At 47.0% G+C, this 13589-nt stretch overlaps 1 protein-coding gene across 6 annotated transcripts in view; it reads right to left on the bottom strand.

Moving 5' to 3' along the window:
* Positions 1-6276, bottom strand: part of CHD9 (chromodomain helicase DNA binding protein 9) — a 244148-nt gene extending 237872 nt beyond the window's left edge. For 3 of the 6 annotated variants that reach the window (XM_024747338.1, XM_024747343.1, XM_024747340.1), the window contains exon 1: positions 6162-6181. The gene's annotated coding sequence lies outside the window, so the exon portion shown is untranslated. Of the gene's footprint in view, positions 1-6161 lie in introns of all 6 variants that reach the window. The other 3 variants (XM_024747341.1, XM_024747344.1, XM_024747342.1) reach the window with 2 other exon arrangements.
* Between the last annotated feature and the right edge of the window lie 7313 nt (positions 6277-13589).

Below are 13589 nucleotides of genomic sequence, written 5' to 3'. Positions count from 1 at the left end.
TAACAGTAGTAATAGCTTAAAATTGTGATGCTGCCGATTCTATAATGGAGCAAAACTCTATATCCCAGAAAGCTGCTTCTTGGTTGCAAGAAGCTGTTACTTGGAGGTACACAGCAAGTCACCCCAAAATGTGGGGACAGTATATCAGTAGAATGCATACAAAATGTCTGTGATGACTGATCTGCAAAAGTTCTTAAGCACAGGACAGGATGTGTCTCTGGACAAAGCAGGAAGAGCAAGGCCTGGAAATCAAATCAAGACTTGACAATGGAAAAAAAAAAAAAGCCAATTGTATTAACATAAGCTGAAAAATATTAGGTAGAGAGAAATGGTGATGTCTGAGGAGCTGAGAAAAGGGGGTAAGAAAGAGCAAGTCTTTGAGAGTCTATCTTCTCCCACATTGTCCAGGGTAGTGGGAATCCCTTGAGCATTCCAGGCAGCTCAGAGCTTCCCAGAATTCTCTCTTGATAGGGATCTTAAAGTTGGTCCAGGGAGCAGTAGGAAGGCAAAGATTCGGTAATTGATTAGTCACGTCTATCATGAGCACAGAGATGGGGAATCAGGCCAGTAGTGGTGCCATTCTGGACTGCTGTATCCCTCAGAGGATACAAATATCTTAGGCCATCCTGGCTATTAAAATAATTCATCTTGTTCACCTTGTTTGGATTCCAGGAATGCCAAGCTTCTAAGTAGAATTTGGCATCCCCTGTGACTTTCCTACAGGGGAAAGAATGTGCTGATAGGCTGACATGAAGTTTTCAGGCTGCTTCACAGTGCTTGTCCCATTGTGATTTAATATATTTGTGGTCTGGCTTCCTCACCAGGCTGCTGTGAATTTGGTGATTCTGTCCTTTTTAGCCTGATCAGTTCCATGTGCACGAAAGGCACTCCATCTCTGACCTGCAAAGAATGAGCAGCATCTCCAGCCCCCAGCCCCCGTCACATTGGCCCCGAGGGGTGCTTCTCCTGACACTGCTAGCCAGCTGCGCTTTGCCACGTCAATCAACCCGACCGCAGCCGTCTACCCTGAGCCCGGCATGAGCTGTGGGAGGCCTGCAAGAAAAGTGCTACAGCGACCAAAATAAGTTCTGTTGGAATAAGAAAGAATAAGGAAGAAAGAGATCCTGTGCTTGGGGCAAGATGCCAAGAACACATGACAGAAAACAAGCAGAAGGAATTGGCAATGTTTAATCTAGAGCAGGGAAGATCCGGGAGGGCCAACCAGTTCCCTGTCATCAAATACCTGAAGGACTGCGGTGATGCAAAAGGGAAAGATTTGTTCCCTGGGGCTCCAGAAGAAAGTATGGCAACCAAGGGGTGGCAGATACAGGGAGAGAGATTTCGGTGAGATAAAAAAAGCGGAACTTTTAAAGGCAGTTTTCCTTTAATATCAGTCATTCAAATATCACCACTTTTATCTTTCTTCTTTCTTCTGTCACGTTTGTGAGAAGCAGTGTAACTCGGCGATTAGGAATACAAACTGAAACAGAAACGCTTGGGTTCATTTTCCAGTCCTGTCACTTACTAGCTACATAACTTTGGGCAAGTTACCTTACTTCCCATGCCTGTTTTCTCCACTAATAATAGTACCTACCTCAAATAGTACTTAACCCATGTGACTGTGGTGAAGATTGATTAAATCATACATGCAAAATGCTTAGGATAGCGCCCAGCACACATTATGTGCTCAGCAAGTGGTAGCAGCTATTATTTTTTATTATAATCTCATACCACTTATACTATTTCTAAGTAGACACATTATTTATCTAAATTTATTTGAAAGGAAACTTTATATTACTACTGCAAAGGCAAAGCCAGAAACACTTGTCATGTATAGATGGAAACTGTACAAATAAACATAAGACAATGTTATCAAATTTTAGCTAGCTACTGTTGCCTGTTCCACCCCCTGAGTTTGAGGACTGCTGCCTTTTCCGTAAGAAGGGAGACGAGCAAGTGTTACCAAAACGGTCTGGTACTTCACTGAAACTTCTTTTGTTGACTGTAGTCAGAAGGCAGAGTCTGGCAAGTTTAAGGAAGTGAAAGGCCAGTGTGGTTGCAGCTCCTGCTCTAGGGAGAGAGGCAGGGCCGGATCAAAGGGACGGTTTAAAAAGGAAATACCTCTCCAAGAATGAGGCTTCGTCATCTTTAGCACTACAGTGCTCTGCCATACCGAATCATCCCACCAGGCACCCAGTGGTATGATCAGCACACTTCAAAAAGCAGTCAGAAACATTTCATAGACCACCGCGCTCCCCAGCGCCCCCCGGAGGAAACCTGCAGACAGTTCCCAGACACCCCACCTGCCTCTCACTTCTTTCTACTCCAAGACATTTTCTGGTGGCAGGCTGCGTACTCCTGACCGCACGCAGAAGTTGGGGGTTTGCTGGGACGCACAGTGTCTCCGAGCAGCCCCAGAGAGACTGAGCCGTTTGCTCCAAGGTAACTCACTCATCGACGCATCCTCTACTGGCTCTCCTCCCTTCTCCGGTCCGTTTCACTCTCACTGGGCTTTCGGGGATCACCTCCCAAATGAATTCCGGGCACCCAAGTCCTGGTCTCGCGATCTACTTTGGGGAAGCCCCAGCTATGGCACAGTTTAACTGTGGCACTTGAGAAATGGCTGAGAATGTTCCACGGAGATTCATGAGACAGGTAAGAATTCAACCAGGAGGACATTTAGTCTCCTTCTGACACTTAGGTCCACGATTCTAGATCGAGTCAGCAAACTACAGCCCGCGGCCCATGGGCTCTCCCACTGCCTGTTTTTGTACAGCCTGAGAGCTAAGAATGGTTTTTACAATTTTAAATGGTTGGGGGGAAAAAAATCAAAACGAGAATAACATTTTATGGCCCATAAAAATTATATGAAACCCAGAGTTCAGTGTCCATCAATAAAGTTTTATTGGAACACAGCTACACTCATTCATTCCCATATTGTCTACGGCCACTTTTACTCCATAACTGCAGAGTTGAGTAGTTGCAGCTGAAACCATATATGGTCCACGAGGCTCAAAACGTTTACTATCTGGCCCTTTACAGAAGAGTTTGCTGACCCCTATTCAAGATCATTATCCTGCAGGGACAAGAGGCAGATTGAGACCTGGCTGCCCAGTGGATGAGAAGCCCATCACCAGACCTAGTATTTAGGGGGTTTTTGGATCAGATGTTCACAGTTCCTTTTCCTACATTTCTGTGACCACCCTCATGACTCCCTCTGACCTCTGCAGGTACCTGGGACTCCCCCACTGAGGCATTAATGTTTTTATTCCAGGAGTAATTTTATTTATTTTTAAAAGGGCATGAGACCTTTTGTTCCCCACACTCTGCCCATTGTCCCAGGTGGTTTCATCGACTCTTGATGGCTTCAGTTACTCATTCTTCCCCAAATCAAACCAAATCTCCAGCCCAGGATCGTGTCCTGGATCTCAGATCAACACTCAGATGTCTGTTCAACATTAGATTAAGATGGGGGTGGAGAGATGGGTTTTGCTGCTTACCAGTGGTGTAGCTTTGAGCAAGGCATATAACTGCCTGGGGCATCAATTTCATCACCTGTCAAAGGTGGAAACAACCCCGCCCAGTCTGCCAGGATTACTGTGCTAATTGGACGAAAGGTGAGCTGCCCACAAAACACTGCCACCTGGCCCCAGCCTCCCTCTCCAGCATATTATCATATTATCGGGCCTCTGCTTCCTCTGACCACTACACTCCCTGCACACTGGCTCTCCTTGAGCTCCTTGACTTTGCCAAGTTCTCACCTACCTCTGGACCTTTGCACATGCTGCTTTTTCTGCCTGAAATACTTTCTCCTCATCTCACCCCCCACCCTGGCTGCTTCTCAGCCTTTCCGACCCCTAATCCATATGTATGCCTTTCTGTATGCCTCTCCATCTTTGTGCTTGATTCTCTCAGTGCATGTGCAGTGATGTCTACTTAGAGTCAATTCTCATTATTCACAGTGGTTATATTCTATAAAGTTGCCATGAACATGGAACTGGCAAATACTGATCTATTGCGCCTAAGGGAAAAACCTAAGGTTAGGTTTCTGCAAGCCTCTGGTCACATTTTCATCAACAGATCAATACCTAACCTTATTTTATGTGTGTTTCTGTTTCAAGACTCCTTATTTAATATATATTGTTGATTCATTCACATTGAACTCACAGCCAATACTACTACAACTCATGCCTGAACAAAGCTTATCTAAGACACATTTTCTCCGTAAGGCACATCGCAGCCTTCTTGTGCTTGGGAACACTGGACAGCACTTCAGCACTATGTTTGGGGGTGATTGTAAACAGCAAAATCACCAACAGAAAGCACAAAAATGCAAAACAAACAAACAAACAAAAAAAAATGGCACTAAATAGACCACAAAAAGGACACTTGTTCACAGTTCTGAGAGCTGAAACAAGAAAGCAGTGTCATCTTGTTTTGACCTCAGCTGGGAACACGTGTGTTGAGTGACTCAAATTTTTTGCCACTGTTTGCGTCCATGAATGACCATGAGAAGCGCTGTGGCTATTGATTTGGGGGTTACAAATAAATTTTAGCGAGTGGGAGAATTTGCAAATACGGAATCTGCAAATAATGAGGATCCACTGTACTTTCTTCCCATTTCTCTCATTCACTAGCATGTGAGTTCACTGAGGACTGGTTTACCTCTGTCTTACCGTTTTACCTCTAGCGCCTGGAAAACAGCCTGGCACATAGTAGGCTCTCAATAATAAATCCAGTTGAAATGAACACATGAGTCAATTCAGTGAAAGTGCTTCGTTGGCAGCAATGACAGCTAGTGTTTATGGAGCAGGCACCACGAGCTGCCCTGTGCTAAGTGCTTTTTCTATGTTTCCTCTGCCAACAAGGGAAACAGGAGATTATTGTACTTTTGCCACGGGCTCCGGAATCAGACTGCCTGGGTTCAAACACAGGACCTGCCTTTTATTAGTTATTTAACCCTGAGCAAGTTCCTTGACCTCTCTGAGCCCCAGCTTCCTTCACTATCAAATGGGGTAGTTATAGTAGTACCTTGTGGGTTATGGTGATGAGTTGATGTGGCCATGCGAAGAAAGCATTTAGCACTGTGCCAGGCACAGGCAGGTCCGTAGTAAACATTACCTCTTATGGGCAATAATTCCCATGGCAACTCTAAGAGTTTTATATGATACTATCATACCCATTTTGCAGATGAAGGAACTGAGGCTAGGAGGGGTTCCATGAGTTTTCAAGGGTCACACAGCCCACGAAGGGCTGGCTCTGGGAACTCCAAGCCTATGCTCATAACCACTTTGGTGTAAATGTAGCATTTACTAATATGATGAGGGCTGCTCCAGGAGGCCCCCTGAACTTCTGTAGGATCTGGGTAAAAAGAAACCCGCCTCTCTCATGAGTCTTTTCTCATATTCTACATCTGTGTCTTTCTGTTCCCTGCCCACTTCCGAGTTCAACCCTTTCAGAACCAGCCCTATTGGGAGGGAAGATGTTGGTTTGTTATCTTGGGTTTGACAGCTCAAAGGTGGAGATATTTCCTGCTTAAAAGGCATGTTGAAGAAGGAGGAGGAGGAGAAGAATCAGCATTCTGGGCTGCAACAACCGTCCTCCTTTTTCTCCAACCCTTTAAATCAAGGATCCTCACACTTGGCTGCTAGCTGGGAATCTCCTGGGAAGCTTTGAAATGTCCAGATGCCCAGGCCCCAACCCAGACCTCCTACATCTGAGTCTCGGAGGTGGGTGGGGTGGGGTGGGAGGGAAACGGGGCATCACTATTTTTTAGTGCTCCCCAAGCGATTCCAATGGGCAGGCAAGTTGGAGAAATGGTGCCTTGGATCTTATTAGCACTCAGCTCCAAAGCTGAAGTCGCTCTGGGTGGCAGTAACTCTTTTCTCCTCCTAGGACTGGCTGTTCGGGGATTCGGGCAGGCTCTCCAGAGGAACCAGCTAGTGGAGGATGTTTGCGTGCGAGCGACCTGGCGTCCAGCTCTGCCCCTAGGCCCAGCTTGGCGACTGCGGGTCTCCAGGTCCCCACAGGCAACGACACGTGCGGCCGCTCCGACCTGTCTAGTCGTCCGCGGAGACCGCCGGCAGGGCTCGGCGGCCGCCACGCTGCCCACGCCTCACCACAGAGGTTCGCGGGAAACGCCCGGGGCTCAGGAATCCTACCTTGGCTGTCGGCGCTGCCCTCCGGTGCCCGCAATCCTGAGTCTCCGGTTCGACCTGTCGCCGGGCTCCGCGGTCGCTTTCGTCTGCGCCGGAGAGGCGCCCACTAGAGCGCAGGCGCCACCTAGTGGGCGCGGGGCGCCGGCTGGGAGGTGCGAGCTCAATCAGTCCCGGGCGGAAATGCAGCCCGGGCTTCCCAATTGGGCGGTTTTCCTACACGCTGCGCGCGCCGGGAGCAAATCCCGGCTGGGTGGGATCACCTTCACTCCTTAGAGGGCACTGGGAGCAAAACTTGCTGAACTTCCTTTTGGGGGCACGGAGGGGCAGCCAGGCCCTGGCTGCTGGCCTGGAATGCATAGTGGGATTTTCCTGGCGGGACTCAAGGATCTTGCCTTTCATCCAAAAGCTTTCAGTACACTCCAATGTGGCAGAGCCTCTCTTTTAAATGTCCTGCGAGCATCAGAAGATGCAAAGGACTGGGTTTCTCTTAAGCCCAGGGAGGCATTTTCCCTACTAGCAACCCTATCTTTTTGCCCCGCCTCACACCCCGCACCTCCCCACCCCCTTGCCCTCCTACTCTGTTCCCTCCTGTCCCTTTAGCTGAACTTTATTAAACACCCAGCCTTTGTCACACCCCGGGACACAGGTCCCTAAGGAGCTGGCAACCCAAGTTATGTTTCTGACCCGGGAGACATTGACATTTCTTTGGTTGAGGCCGTCCTTGGCACTACAGGACATTTACTTCCTTCACTCCATGGCGCTAAATGCCAGTAGACACCTCATAGTCATTGTGACAACCAAAACCACCCCTTCATATTTCCAGTTGTCTCCCGGGTTGGAAGAGCACTGCCCTAGGCTGAGAACCTATTAGCTGATTATTAAGGTCAGGAAAATGGTGGCTTATTGAAAGTGTGTACATTTCATTTATTTCTTCCTTCAACAAATGTTAACTGAGCACTTACTATGTGCCACTTTCCTACAAACAAGGGATACTACAAAGGACAAAACAGCTCAAAATTTCTGCCCTTGCTGAATTCACATTTATGTAACAAATTAACTTTTAGCACACACACAAAGGCAATGCAGTGTAATTGAGCTCTTCGCAAGGTAAGTACAGGATTTTTTTAAAAAATACATCAATTTATATAGTGCCCTGGTGCAATGCAGTGTAATTGAGCTCTTCTCAGGATAAGTACAGGATTTTTTTTTTTTTTTTAAATACATCAATTTATATAGTGCCCTGGTGATGGAGACAAGTTTGGCAAAAACTTCTTTTAAGGCAATTTATCTCTGTGGTGATTTGGGGGGATAAGTTCACCAGTGGAAATATTAGACACACTCTGTGACAGTGAGACCTGAGCCAGTTCCCACTCCCCCCACCTTCGTGTGCCTATTTAAACTTTGGTCTCTCTGTACTGGTGTCATCTGGTCAAAGTGACCATCAAGGGTAGAGGGGGAGGGGGAGGGGAGGGAGTATTATCTATGAGCAATACCTGGACGGGCAAGGGGTTCGGATGCGCGCGCGTGTGTGTGTGTGTGTGTGTGTGTGTCACTGACGGGGGCCACCCCCAGCCTACTTAGGGCTTGCTCGTGCCCTGGTGAGAGTGAATCAGTCAGAGAAGTGCTGACAGGTACACTTCCCATTCTGTCACTTTAAAGTGTCTCTGAGTCACTTCCAGTCCTTGCAAGAGCTCCCTCCTCCGCCCCTACACACCATCCCACTTTGGCCCAAAGCTTGCCCCAGCAAAGACCTAGATTATAACCTCTGCAAGTCTGATGCCAGGCATCACCGGATGAGGTTAAAGGTTTCCTAAGGACTTTAAGAAGAACTCTCCCCTGAGTTCTTCTACCATTTTGTTCATTCCACTAATCACAGTGCTTTGGAAACTGTGGTTATCAACAGGTCTGTATTTTGCATAGGTTCTCCATAGGTGATCTCCTTGAGGGTATGCGCCATGTTGGATAGGTAAAAGTAGTGTCAATAATAATAATCTGTAATGTTATTAGGCACTAAGAATTGTAGATTGACTAGTTGAATCCTCACAATAATCCTATGAAGTAATCACTGTTATTCTACCCATTTTATTGATGAAGAAACTGAGACTCATAATGCTTAAGTAATTTGCCTTGGGTGGGAGAATTAGCAAGCGGTGTGGCCAGGACCTGAATTTGGATTGCCTGCCTGCAGAACCTTTGCCTCTGAGCACTCCACTGCTGTTGATGGAGCGCCTGGATAACCGTGCTGGGCACGGTGTTTTAGACACGGGACAGCATGAACAGGGCCTCTCATTTTTATCCCTCTGTGCTCTTGTTCTGTCCACTCTTTCCTTCAAAGGGAGAATTTTGTGTGCTGCATTTTGTTTTTTAATAAATTCATAATGTTATGAGATGTAACCTATTTTTAGTAGGTGAGGGCTTGTTTATCTTCTAGAAGCTTGCTCCATTAAAGAGGGTGAGGGAAATTCCCTGGCCGTCCAGTGGTTAAGACTTGGTGCTTTCACTGCTGTGGCCAGGGTTCGATCCCTGGTCGGGGAACTAAGATCCCTCAAGCCACGTGGCTCGGCTCGGCCAAAAAAAAAAGAAAGAGGGTGAGAATCCTCTATTTTCCAAAGTGGATGGAGCTGGAAATGGGTCACCGGGAGCATGGGCAGGATGTCAGGATCCTGGCAGAAGGAGGGGTAGAGAAGGAAGTGAAATGCCCACGGTCACGAGACCCCTCCACAAGACCACCAGAGACAAGAGTCAAAGCCAAACGGCAAGGGTCATTTATTGCAGGTTCGAACCTGGACCTCCGCGCACTCGTTGCCGGTGACGCTAAGAGGTCCCGATGGAGTTTAGTACAGCTCTTTTATAGACAGGTACAAACAAGCTCGGGACCTTCTGCGGGGCTTTCCAGGGGTGGGGAGTACTGATTGGCTAACTTTTAAACAAAGACACTAGTCACTGATTGGTTAACTTTTAAACAAAGACACTAGTCACCGTCTGATTGGTTGGATGGTTGCAAAAGGGGGTTCAGCAAGCATAGTTACAGAAGCGAGAGCGGCTGGTTAAGTTTCGGTTTCCTGAGGCTTTGTTTTTCAATTAGGAATACTTAAGATGGGGCCATAGTTACAAACAGTACAAACAGGAAGATCGATGCAATCCTAGCAGCGCTACGGCCTAATGGCAGGGCATCAATTCAGTCCTATTTCTACCAAAGTAGAACATAGCCCTTCAGAAGGAGGCTAGGATGCCGGAGACCAACAACAAAGGGGCAGGTGCCTATCCCAGGAAGATCACTTGGTCCTGCGAGGCTGGCCCTTGGACTAAATGGAAACTTGACTTTGGGGGTCATATAGGCTTACGGCACAAGTAAGTTTGGTCACTTTTTGGTCATGAACGGCATCTGCAAACCCTGCCAGATATTATGAGGTGTATTAGCAGGATGACATATATGCGGTTTCATTGACTCTTCCCAAAAGTCCAGGAAACTGAGAGTCAGAGAGGTTAAACAACTTACTGAAGGCCACACAACATGTACACTGTAGAGTTAGTATTCAATCTCAGGTTCTTAGGCTGAATCTGGTGCTTCTAACCATGACCATTAGCTGCCTTTCCATAAACAAATGGTGAATTGAACTGAACTCCTCAGGAGGGATTTGCAGTTCTTCGTTTTGGCCAGGTTGTCGTTTCCTCCCCCACCAGCTAATATTCTGCTTATCCTTCTGGGTCCAGCTAGAGGAATCCCTTCCCTATTCCCTTTTCCCAGTGTGACCTTTTTCCTGTATTAAAGCACTTACTGCATTCTGCCTCATGGTTTAATTCCCTGCAAAGATGTTGCCTTCCCCAACAGATTCTATGCCCTTGAGAACAGGATCCATGTGGATTGTGCTAGATGGTTTGTTTACCTCTCCACATCTGCTCTCCTTTTCCACCCTGCTCTGCATCCTGGGAGGCTGACCTAAATGGGCAAGATCGAAGGCTTCTATGCCCACTGGCCTCAAGTTGGGTTTGGCCAATGGGAGCCCTGGGAGGGATTGGAGGGAGGGAGGAAAATGAGGTTGGAGTGCTTACGGCCCCAGCTCCCTTCCTGCAAGGTGCCTTGGGCCGGCCACTCTTCTGCGCTACAGTCATAGCTGTAAGGTGACCCTCTGCACACAGCCCGCTCTGCTTCCACATCCAGGTCTCCTGAATTGCAATTCACTAAGGTTCTGGAAACCGTGCAACACCCCACATGGAACCTTGTAGCATGCGGCTCAATAAACAGCTGTTAAGCTAAATTAGGGGCAGGTGTGTTTGTTTGTTTGTTTGTTCAAATGAAAAGCAGGAGAGAAAGGATTTTAAATGATCTTGAGAACTAGGACCAGATGGCAAATAAGCTCCTAGGCTCCTGGCAAACAGTATTTATTTATTTTTTTGTTTGGATGATCTTAACATTTTTTCCTTAAATTAATATACAGCAAATTTGACTTAAAAATTTCTCAGGTACAATTCTGTGAATGTCAGCATGTTTAGATTTGTGTAACTACCACCACAATTAGGACACAGAACACCAAAAACTCTCCAGCCATCACTTTGTAGTAACACCATTGATCTGTTCTCCATCCTTATATTTTTGTCTTTTTGAGAATGTCATATAAATGAAATCAAGCAGTAGGTAACCATTAGGCTTCTTTCAGTCACGAACATCTTTGAAATTACGTTACGTGTAACGACAGTTTTTCCTTTTCATTGCTGAGTAATATTGTGCTGTATGAATGTACCACAGTTTATTTATCCATTCACATTTGGGTTGTTTCGAGTTATTAATTATTAATAGAGCTGCTCTAAATATTTGTGTACAGGTTTTTGTGTGAACGTAGGTTTTCATTTCCCTTGGGTAATGTTATAGACTGGATGTGTTGTCCCCCCCAAATTCATATGTTGAAGCCCCAATCCCCAGTGTGACTGCATTTGGAGATAGGGCTTTTATGGAGGTAATTAGGTTAGATGAGGTCATAAGGATGGGGCCCTAATCTCACTGAACTAGTGTCCTTATAAGAGAAAGGGACACCAGAGTTCTCTCTCTTTGTGAGCACAGGGGAACGACCATGTAGAGATGCATCAAGAAGGTGGCGAACCAGGAAAAGAGCTCTCACCAGAAACCAAATTTGCCAACACCTTGGTTATGGACTTCTAGCTCCAGACCTGTGAGAAAATGTCTATTGTTTAAGCTTCTGAGTTTGTGGCATTTTGTTATGGCAGCCTGAGTAGACTGATACAGGTAAATATTCTATGGTAAGTGTATGTTTAACCTGATGAGAAACTGCCAGATGGTCTTCCAGAGCGGCTCTACCATTTTGCATTCCCACCAGCAGCATATGAGAGTTCCGGTTGCTCTGAAGCTTTGCCAACATATGGTATCATCATTCGTTTTTATTTGTGTTTTTTATGTTGATACTTTCTGGGTGCTATGTTTTGTAGGTGGTAAAAGTCAAGGAAGCATTTTATTTTATTTTAAAAAATTTTTTATTTATTTTACTTATTTGTTTTTGGCTGCGTTGGCTCTCTGTTGCTGTGTGCAGCCTTTCTCTGGTTGTGGCGAGCGGGGGCTGCTCTTTGTTGAGGTGCGCGGGCTTCTCCTTGCGGTGGCTCCTCTTGTTGTGGAGCATGGGCTCTAGGCGAGCGGGCTTCAGTAGTTGTGGTGCACAGGCTCTAGAGCTCAGGCTCAGTAGTTGTGGCACACGGGCTTAGTTGCTCCGCGGCATGTGGGATCTTCCCGGACCAGGGCTCGAACCCGTGTCCCCTGCATTGGCAGGCGGATTCTTAACCACTGCGCCACCAGGGAAGTCCCAAGGAAGCATTTTAAAGCTGAAAATATTGTGCAAGTATCCTACTGTGGTCCCATCCATCACTGGGTGGTCCATTTCTCTTTCCTTGTCTTTCCGCTGCCTCATCCTATTCCTAGGGCAATGCCCCCTAGGCAGAGCCAGCTAGTGATCTGGCAAATTAGAGTCTTCATCAGAGGTGAATCCATCTCTGAGAAAGTTGAGGAAGAGGTTAGGTGTGGGTAGGTCTGGCTTTACAGGCCTTATGCTTCATTTAAACTTCTGTTGTTACCATCTTGAAATTCTTAATAATTTTTGAACAAGGGCTCACATTTTAATTTCACACGGGCCCTTCAATTATGTAACCAGTCCTGGGTGTGAGTGTCACAGGCAAGACAAGGCTGCTCACCAGGTTCACTCAGAAAAGGACCCTCATCTGTCTTACCAACCACACCTCTAAACTAACCCAAGCCCAACCTGAGGGTTTTACCTGTCTCCTTGGTGCTCCTGCCGCCTGTCTTTTGTGCTGACTTGGGATAAGCATGATTAATTTGGAGGCTTCACAAGAGACTTGTTGGCTTAGGATCCCAGTATCCAAACGAGGATTTGCCTTAATTAGGACTTCTTAACTGGAAGGCAAATGGAACCTCCCTCTTCCACCCTGACACCCCCAAAATGTACTTTGGCATTTACAAGGGAGAGGTAAATCGACAGCATTATAATGTCCTCCTAATTGTCACTCTGCCAGCCCGGTTGGCAAGAAGCTCATTCAAAGAAAGGTGATTTACAGGGAAGTCTTACCACATTCCTGTGGATCACTGAATGCCTAAATCCAGGAAGATGAATGGTGTTAACCAGAGGCAGTGGGGGTGGCAGCAGGAGAGGACAAGGAGTGGGAAGGTCACAGGGTGTGCAGGCAGCATCCGGAGCTGGCTGCCAACCACACATGTGACCTCAGGCCCCAGACCTAACCGCTCTGGACTCAGTTACTCCCCCTCTAGCGTGGCTTAACCATACTCCCTCGTAGGACTGTTTGATTGTGAGGAATAAACGAGAGGACGGACGTGTGTAAAACATCCGAGGCTGGCATGTACCCACCCCTCCAGAAGTGAATGGAGTTGGCGTCACCTTTGACTGCTGTGTGCATCCTTGGGGAAGGATACAGTCTGTGCTTCTCTGAAAAGGTACTACAGGGACCTGCTTGATCATCTTTGCAGCTTCCTGGGAGCTGCGCCAGAACTATCGGGCCCCTTTTGGAGTTAGGAAAAAAAAAGCGAGGTGATCAGAAAATAAAAGAGGAGTCAAATATAGAGCATTCGTTCACAGCTTTGAAAACTTTTACCCACGTGTCGCGGATTAAAAGAGCAATGACAGGGCTTCCCTGGTGACACAGTAGTTAAGAATCCGCCTGCCAATGCAGGGGACACGGGTTCGAGCCCTGGTCCGGGAAGATCCCACATGCCGTGGAGCAGCTAAGCCCGTGCGCCACAATTACTGAGCCTGTGCTCTAGAGACTGCGAGCCACAACTACTGAAGCCCATGCACCTACAGCCCGTGCTACACAACAAGAGAAACCACCACGATAAGAAGCCTACGCACAGCAATGAAGAGTAGCCCCCGATCACTGCAACTAGACAAAGCCTGC

Source organism: Neophocaena asiaeorientalis, unplaced genomic scaffold, assembly GCF_003031525.2.
Source record: "Neophocaena asiaeorientalis asiaeorientalis breed wild unplaced genomic scaffold, Neophocaena_asiaeorientalis_V1.1 scaffold438, whole genome shotgun sequence".
Classification (NCBI taxonomy): Eukaryota; Metazoa; Chordata; class Mammalia; order Artiodactyla; family Phocoenidae; genus Neophocaena; species Neophocaena asiaeorientalis.
This window is presented reverse-complemented; position numbering and strand designations above follow the sequence as displayed.